This window comes from Mizuhopecten yessoensis, unplaced genomic scaffold (genome assembly GCF_002113885.1).
Source record: "Mizuhopecten yessoensis strain PY_sf001 unplaced genomic scaffold, ASM211388v2 scaffold10649, whole genome shotgun sequence".
NCBI classification, from domain to species: Eukaryota; Metazoa; Mollusca; class Bivalvia; order Pectinida; family Pectinidae; genus Mizuhopecten; species Mizuhopecten yessoensis.
Window position 1 is genome coordinate 98865 of NW_018408652.1, and position 9002 is coordinate 107866.

A 9002-nucleotide genomic window follows, 5' to 3' on the forward strand; every position below is an offset into this window, starting at 1 on the left:
CATTGTCAATGCTGCTTAAACAACATGCCTAACATTAAGTCAACACTCGCCTGCATTTTCGTCTTTTCCGCTTCGCGTTGCGAATGATGTCTAGGCCTACACAAAACGAAAGTAAAATGTGCGCATGTCTAAATGTAAGGGAGATCACTCGTGTTTTCCCGCAGTATATGTCTGAAATCATTCCGAAGGTGTTGTTGTTTTTGTGTATATTGAAATAAAAGAGTCCTGTTATATGGTAATACTTCAATAAACGAAAAACACAAATCACACCAACAGACATATAAAATGTAGGCCTATCGGAGCATATTTTCGTTTCTGGCTGAGCTGTAATTAGCGAGAAGGCGATATAAAAATGCAATAGCATATCTTATGATGAAAATAGAACAAAATGATAATACTGCGAAGGTAAAAAAAGCCTTCAGGTTAGAATACCAATATGGAACTAGAGAAGGACAGTGGCTAGTTCTAACATGATTCCCGGTCTCATCTGCCCCGGCCGGTTGATCCCATTTTAGTTAGGCAAGCCTGGTGTGAATCACACGGAGGCGATTTTAGAATTAATTGACAGGATCCGTATCCATTAATAGGTTTGTAATATGAACTTTTTATGTTGATCTCCTACATAATTGTAAGTTATACTCCGCCTTATATTTCGTTAAATTATCAAGTTTACGTAACAAGTGCAAGCGAAATCCTAATTGACTGCCATGTTGGAAACTTCCTCAATCTTTCCGATATAGGTCAGACGTCTAAATATGGGTGTCATGACCAAATATGGAAATTGTAGTAAACATGACCGCATCAGTAGTAATACTATATTTGGCCGTGAAGGCCATATAAGGAAACGGATAACATCACGCGTGATCTAACATGGCCGTCGTTTCTTTTTTTAGAGTTTTTAGTAAGGATTTGTTATTTTAACGATGAACGAATATGCAATATTTTGATAACATTATAATCATATGAAGCGTGAATCAGATATATTATTACTGATTAGCACTTTTGATTATCCTCAGTTAGTTGGAACAGGACCGCTTCATAGCTCTGACCACGCAATATATAATTGTAAACAGGGACGTAAATGTCACCAATTTTAGCCAATCACAGGACAATATTTCCGTGTAAAGGGTTAATCCAGCGACAGTTCCAAGAGTAAATACGAAGTTTTAGAAGGATACTTAGTTCTAACTAAGAATAAGATTATATCCAATGACGTTTGAGTGAACTTGAGTCCGTGGTAATGGATTTTATTTGCAGTTTGTTTAGTATTACTAGAAGGTGACGTTATGTCTCGTTTATGAATATCTGAGCTCATTAACTGAAGTATTTTTACCGGAAGTTGCGTGTAGCATGCATGACCTACATTCAAGTAGCAGTTCCCGATTGAGATAAACAGGGTGCATTTTCAATAAGAATACGACGTTGTGATAAGATCATATGTTCTATAAAGAAAAGTAATGATATTTACAAGCCATTCAAGTGCATTTGAGTCCAAAGTTACGCATAATAAAGACAGTAGGTCCGGTATATGATTCAATTTAGTACCAGTGACTACCGCTAGAGGCCGTCTGTGTGAAATCGACATTTATGAATATCTGAGCTCATTAACTAAAGTAATACCAATAGCTGGCGGCTAACGCCTTAGCTAAAAACCCAAACGGCGTGCCACAATTGTGTACATAGAGGATATCCAACAGTGCCTGCAGTAATATTAATTATTATATTTTCATATTATTCCCCATTTATCATAAAATTGTGGCCATGTTAATAATTGTACTGAATATGTCAATAACTTTTATCTCGGGTCGATAAATCCAGGTATCGACCTCAGCTAAAGGCTATAATTGAATAAAGTATTCACGAGTGTTACTATTATTTTGTTATCTTTCACGAGTGTTTTTCTATTTATTTCATTTTTTTCAAGAAAACCTAACCGGAACAAAAAGTGACACATGAAGCCGATGAAAATACTGGATGTGGATACTTCTGCCACTAACATGGAAAGACAACCCAGAAGATTAACTTTGACATGATTTTTTTTTGTCGCGCGTTATCACCCTTCACAGAATTTCCCAATGGGGGTCATAACCCCCATTGGGAGATTCAGGGGTAAGTATGTATGCCTACGCAACAAAATAATGTACAATGTAAAAAGTCATAATTTGATTATACTTCAATCACTTTATCTAACAAAGTAGGTACTTAAGTTCACATTTTAAACAAGAGGCCCAATGGGCCTGCATCGCTCACCTGGTATTAATCTCACATTTGTTATCTTAAAAGTGGACTAAAATACAGCTACAAGCAGAATATCAGTGTTTGATTCATACAAACCTATTAAAAGATTTAAACATATGACGCATGTGACCTTTAAGGTTGAACAAGGACATTAGGTTGAAAGTGGGTCATGGTTATTCATTTGCACAAACTTTGTAGTCATTCATCCCAGCATGCAACAGGTCCAATTCCAGAACCATGGGCCTTTTGGTTAATGAGAAGTTGTTTGAAGATTTTAAAATATTTGATCCCTGTGACCTTGAAAGTGGGTCAAGGACATTCATTTGGACAAACTTTGTAGACCTTCATCCAAGCATGCTACAGGCCCAATATCAGTACCCTGGGGCTTTTGTTTATTGATAAGAAGTTGTTTAAAGTTTTTAACATATTCGACCCCTGTGACCTTGAATATAGGTGAAGGTCATTGATTTGAACAAACTTTGTAGCCCTTCATCTCAGCATGCTACTGGCCAAATATCATCACCCAGGGCATTTTGGTTATTCAGAAGAAGTTGTCTTCAAGATTTTAAGACATTTGACCCCTATGACCTTGAAAGTTGGTCGAGGCCATTAATTTAAACAGACTTGGTAACCCTTCATCCCAGCATACAACAGGCCCTATTTCAGTACCCTGGGCCTTTTGGTTAAGAAGTCGTTTGAAGATTTTGAACATATTTGATCCTTGTGAAATTGAAAATAGTTCAAGGTCATTCATTTGAACAAACTTGGTAGCCCTTCATCCCAGCATACTACAGGCCCAATATCAGTACCCTGGGCCTTTTTGTTATTGAGAAGAAGTCGTTTGAAGATTTTAACATATTGGATCCCTGTGACCTTGAAAGTGGCAGTCCTTCATCCCAGCATGCTACAAGCCCAATATCATTACGCTGTGCCTTTTGGTTATTGAGAAGAAGTTGTTTGAAGATTTTACGACATTTGACCCCTGAGCCATTGAAAGTTGGTCAAGGTCATTCATTTGAACAAACTTGGTAGCCCAGCATGCTACTGGCCAAATATCATGAGCCTGGACCTTTTGGTTATAGAGAAGAAGTTGTTTGAAGATTTTAAGACATTGGACCCCTGTGACCTTGAAAGTAGATTAAGGTCATTCATTTTAACAAACTTGGTAGCCCTTTATCCCAGCATACTACAGGCCCAATTTCAGTCCCCTGGGCCTTTTGGTTATTGAGAAGTGGTTTGGAGATTTTACGACATTTGACCCATGTGACATTGAAAGTGGGTCATGGTCATTCATTTGAACAAACTTGTTAGCCCTTCATCCCAGCATGCTACATGCGCAATATCAGTACCCTGGGCCTTTTGGTTATTGAGAAGAAGTTGTTTGAAGATTTTACGACATTTGACCCATGTGAACTTGAAAGTGGGTCAAGGTCATGCATTTGAACAAACTTAGTAGCTCTTTATCCCAGCATACTACAGGCAAAATATCAGTTCCTGGGCCTTTTGGTTATTGAGGAGAAGTTGTTTGAAGATTTTAAGACATCTGACCCCAGTGACATTGAAAGTGGGTCAATGTCATTTATTCGAACAAACTTGTTAGCCCTTCATCCCAGCAAGCTACAGGACCAATATCTGTACCCTGGGCCTTTGGTTACTGAGAAGAAGTCGTTTGAAGATTTTAAAACATCTGACCCCTGTCACCTTGAAAGAGGGTCAAGGTCATTCATTTGAACAAACTTAGTAGCCCTTCATCCCAGCATACTACAGGCCCAATATCAGTACCCTGGGCCTTTTGGTTATTGAGAAGTCGTTTGAAGATTTTAACATAATTTGACCCCAGTGACCTTGAAAGTGGGTCAAGATAATTAATTTGAACAAACTTGGTAGCCCTTCATCCCAGCATACTACAGGCTCAATATCAGTTCCCCAGGCCTTTTGGTTATTGAGGAGAAGTTGTTTGAAGATTTTAATATATTTGACCACTGTGACCTTGAAGGTGGATCAAGGTCATTCATTTGAACAATCTTGGTTGCCCTACATACCAGCATTCTACAGGCCCAATATCAGTACACTGGACCGTTTGATTATTGAGATGTCGTTTTAAGACTTTAAGACATCTGACCCCAGTGACATTGAAAGTGGGTCAAGGTCTTTTATTTGAACAAACATGGTAGCCCTTCATCCAAGCATGCTACAGGCCCAATATCAGTACCATGGGCATTTCGGTTATTCAGAAGAAGTTGTTTAAAGTTTTTAACATATTTAACCCTGTGACCTTGAATATCGGTGAAGGTCATACATTTGAACAAACTTGGTAGCCCTTTATACCAGCATGATTTTGGCCAAATATCACCATAATGGTCCTTTTAGTTATTCAGAAGGTTTTTTGGTTTTTTTTTTAATACAATTGACCCCATGTGACCTTGAATATGAGTGAAGGTCATTCATTTGAATAAACTTGGTAGCCCTTCATCCCAGCATGCTACAGGCCCTATATCAGTACCCTGGGCCTTTTGGTTATTCAGAAGAAATTGTTTAAAGTTTTTAACATATTTAACCATGTGACCTTGAATATCAGTGAAGGTCATACATTTGAACAAACTTGGTAGCCCTTTATCCCAGCATGTTACAGGCCCAATATCAGTACCCTGGGCCTTTTGGTTATTGAGAAGTCGTTTGAAGATTTTAACATAATTTGACCCCAGTGACCTTGAAAGTGGGTCAAGATAATTAATTTGAACAAACTTGGTAGCCCTTCATCCCAGCATACTACAGGCTCACTATCAGTTCCCCGGGCCTTTTGGTTATTGAGGAGAAGTCGTTTGAAGATTTTAACATAGTTGACCCCTGTGACCTTGAAAGTGGGTGAAAGTCATTTATTTGATTAAACTTGGTAGCCCTACCTACCAGCATACTACAGTCCCAATATCAGTGCCCTGGACATTTCGGTTTTTCAGGAGAAGTTGTTTAAAGTTTTTAACATATTTTAACATATCCCTGACCCCTGTGACCTTGAATATCGGTGAAGGTCATTCATTTGAACAAACTTGGTAGCCCTTCATAACAGCATGATTTTGGCCAAATATCACCATAATGGTTTTTTTAGTTATTCAGAAGTTTTTTTGTTTTTTTTAATACAATTGACCCCATGTGACCTTGAATATGAGTGAAGGTCAATTATTTGATTAAACTTGGTAGCCCTTCATCCCAGCATGCTACAGGCCCAATATCAGTACCCTGGGCATTTTGGTTATTGAGAAGTCGTTTGAAGATTTTAACATAATTTGACCCCAGTGACCTTGAAAGTGGGTCAAGATAATTAAATTTGAACAAACTTGGTAGCCCTTCATCCCAGCATACTACAGGCTCAATATCAGTTCCCCGGGCCTTTTGGTTATTGAGGAGAAGTTGTTTGAAGATTTTAATATATTTGACCACTGTGACCTTGAAAGTGGATCAAGGTCATTCATTTGAACAATCTTGGTTGCCCTACATACATGCATGCTTCAGGCCCAATATCGGTACCCTGGAACTTTTGGTTATTGAGAAGAAGTCGTTTTAAGACTTTAAGACATCTGACCCCAGTGACATTGAAAGTGGGTCAAGGTCATTTATTTGAACAAACTTGGTAGCCCTTCATCCCAGCATGCTATAGGTCCAATATCAGTACAATGGGCATTTCGGTTATTCAGAAGAAGTTGTTTAAAGTTTTTAACATATTTAACCCTGTGACCTTGAATATCGGTGAAGGTCATACATTTGAACAAACTTGGTAGCCCTTTATCCCAGCATGCTTCAGGCCCACTATCAATACTCTGGGCATTTTGGTTATTGAGGAGAAGTCGTTTTAAGACTTTAAGACATCTGACCCCAGTGACATTGAAAGTGGATCAAGGTCATTCATTTGAACAAACTTAGTAGCCCTTCATCCCAGCATGCTACAGGCCCAATTTTATCACCCTAGGGGTTTTGGTTATTGATAAGAAGTTGTTTAAAGTTTTTAACATATTCGACCCCTGTGACCTTGAATATAGGTGAAGGTCATTCATTTGAACAAACTTTGTAGCCCTTCATTCCAGCATGCTACAGGCCCAATATCAGAACCCTTGGCATTTTGGTTATTGAGAAGAAGTCGTTTGAAGATTTTAACATATTTGACCACTGTGACCTTGAAAGTGAATCAAGGTCATTCATTTGAACAATCTTGGTTGCCCTACATACATGCATGCTTCAGGCCTAATATCAGTACCCTGGAACTTTTGGTTATTGAGAAGAAGTCGTTTTAAGACTTTAAGACATCTGACCCCAGTGACATTGAAAGTGGATCAAGGTCATTCATTTGAACAAACTTAGTAGCCCTTCATCCCAGCATGCTACAGGCCCAATATCATCACCCTATGGGTTTTGGTTATTCAGAAGAAGTTGTTTAAAGTTTTAAACATATTTGACCCCTGTGACCTTGAATATAATTGAAGGTCATTCATTTGAACAAGCTTAGTAGCCCTTCATCCCAGCATGCTACAGGCCCAATATCATCACCCTATGGGTTTTGGCTATTCAGAAGAAGTTGTTTAAAGTTTTAAACATATTTCACCCCTGTGACCTTGAATATAGGTGAAGTTCATTCATTTGAACAAACTTTGTAGCCCTTCATCTCAGCATGCTACTGGCCAAATATCATCACCCAGGGCATTTTGGTTATTGAGAAGAAGTCGTTTTAAGACTTTAAGACATCTGGCCCCAGTGACATTGAAAGTGGATCAAGGTCATTCATTTGAACAAACTTGGTAGCCCTTCACTCAGGCATCTTACTGGCCAAATATCATCTCCCTGGGCCTTTTGGTTATTGAGAAGAAGATGTTTAAAGTTTTTAACATATTTAACCCCTGTGACCTTGAAAATAGGTGAAGGTCATTAACAAACTTTGTAGCCCTTTATCCCACTTTGCTTCTGGCCAAATATAAACATCCTAGGTCTTTTGGTTATTAAGAAGAAGTCATTTAAAGTAAAATATTGACGCCGGACGGACGGACGACGGACGCATTTGTGTTGTCCACATCATACCTGAATGTAAAGTGAATCTATCGAACAATTTTCGAAATATTCTTGATTAAAAGTAATTTTAATTTTTTAAACATTTGACATTTGTGACCTTGATTGTGACCTTGATAAATAATCAATGTCAACCATTTTTTCAAACCTGATACCCCTACATCTCAGAATATTTAATATTAAATATCAAGACCTAGACCATGTGGAACTGAAGAAGAAGATTTTTTAAGGTTGGTACCCAATATAGTGCATTTTAACTTTGACCCCTGCCGAAAACCGGAAGTTGACATTTTTTGTTAAAACAATATGAGAGAAAAAGTTTTCTCTTGCTAATCTTTATATGATATCCGAAGATCAACCTCCTGCTGGATATTGTTAACGAAATATATTGGTATAGGCTGTTAACCAATCAGAGTTTGTGGCGGCCATCTTGGAATATTAATTGCTCCAAAAAGAAATATAAGTTCGTAAGGACCCCTAGGGGAATACATGTACCAATTGTGGTCAATATTGCAATGGCAGAATTGGAAAAGAAGATCGTTGAAGTTTTAACATATTGTCAGCATTTTAAAAGATCAAAGGAAATATTCAAAATGGCGTACAACGTTAACAGTAAATGTTACAGAAAAAATAAAGACACCAAATTCATCAGAATGACATTCTCCATCGATCCGTTGAAGAATTTTTCAAAAAAAATGAAAAATGAATGTTTTTAAAAAGGGCGAACTTTTTAATTTGAAATATTTTGTATTAACATGTGATGAAAAAAAGTTAGATATGGAAATTATCTACAAATAATTTACTTTCACAAATTCTGTACAATCAACGGTTTTCGAGTTATAGCTGTTTTAAAGATTTTACCCTAAGACGTCATGGCGGCCATTTTGTTTTATAGTATAGTATATTGGAGTAAAAAACGATTTAAAATATTGCGATATTTTTAAAAGATCAAAGGAAATATTTCAAAATGGCATACAACCTTAACGGTAGATGTTACAGAAAAAGTAAACACATCAAATTCATCGGAATGGCATTCCACATCGATCTATAGAAGCATTTTTCAAAAACAAGAGGCCCAGAGGGCCTGTATCGCTCACCTGGATACCAAAGCAATCATGGCAAAATATTCTCCGAATGAGATCAAGGGAATATGCCAGACCCCAAGGCCAATCCTTGTAGCATATCTGTATTAGATTCTTCATGCCCAGCAATTTTATGTATGGTTATGGGGTGGGGATCTCAACTGTTTCCAAGCTTTGACTCAGAAACTAGGTCCCTAGGGTTGTGGCCAGACCCCAGGATCAATTCTAATATCGTGACTGCATTTGTCTCTTTTTGCCCAGCATTTGTATATATAGTTTTGGGGTGGGGATCTCAACCATTTCAAAGTTATGACCCAGGGGTTAAGTCTGCAAGGGTGGGGCAGACCCTGGGGTCAATTCTAATATCATGACTGCATTCGTCTTTTTATGCCCAACAATTGTATATATAGTTTTGGGGTGGGGATCTAAACCATTTCGAAGTTATGACCCAGGGGTTAAGTCTCCAAGGGTGGGGCAGTCCCCAAGGCCATCCTGGAAGCATATGTGCAATCATCTCTTTATACTCAGCAATTGTATATACCGTTATAGGGTGGGGCTCTCAACTGTTTCCAAGCTGTGACTAACAAACTAGGTCCCTAGGGGTTCGGTCAGACCCCAGGGTCTATTCTG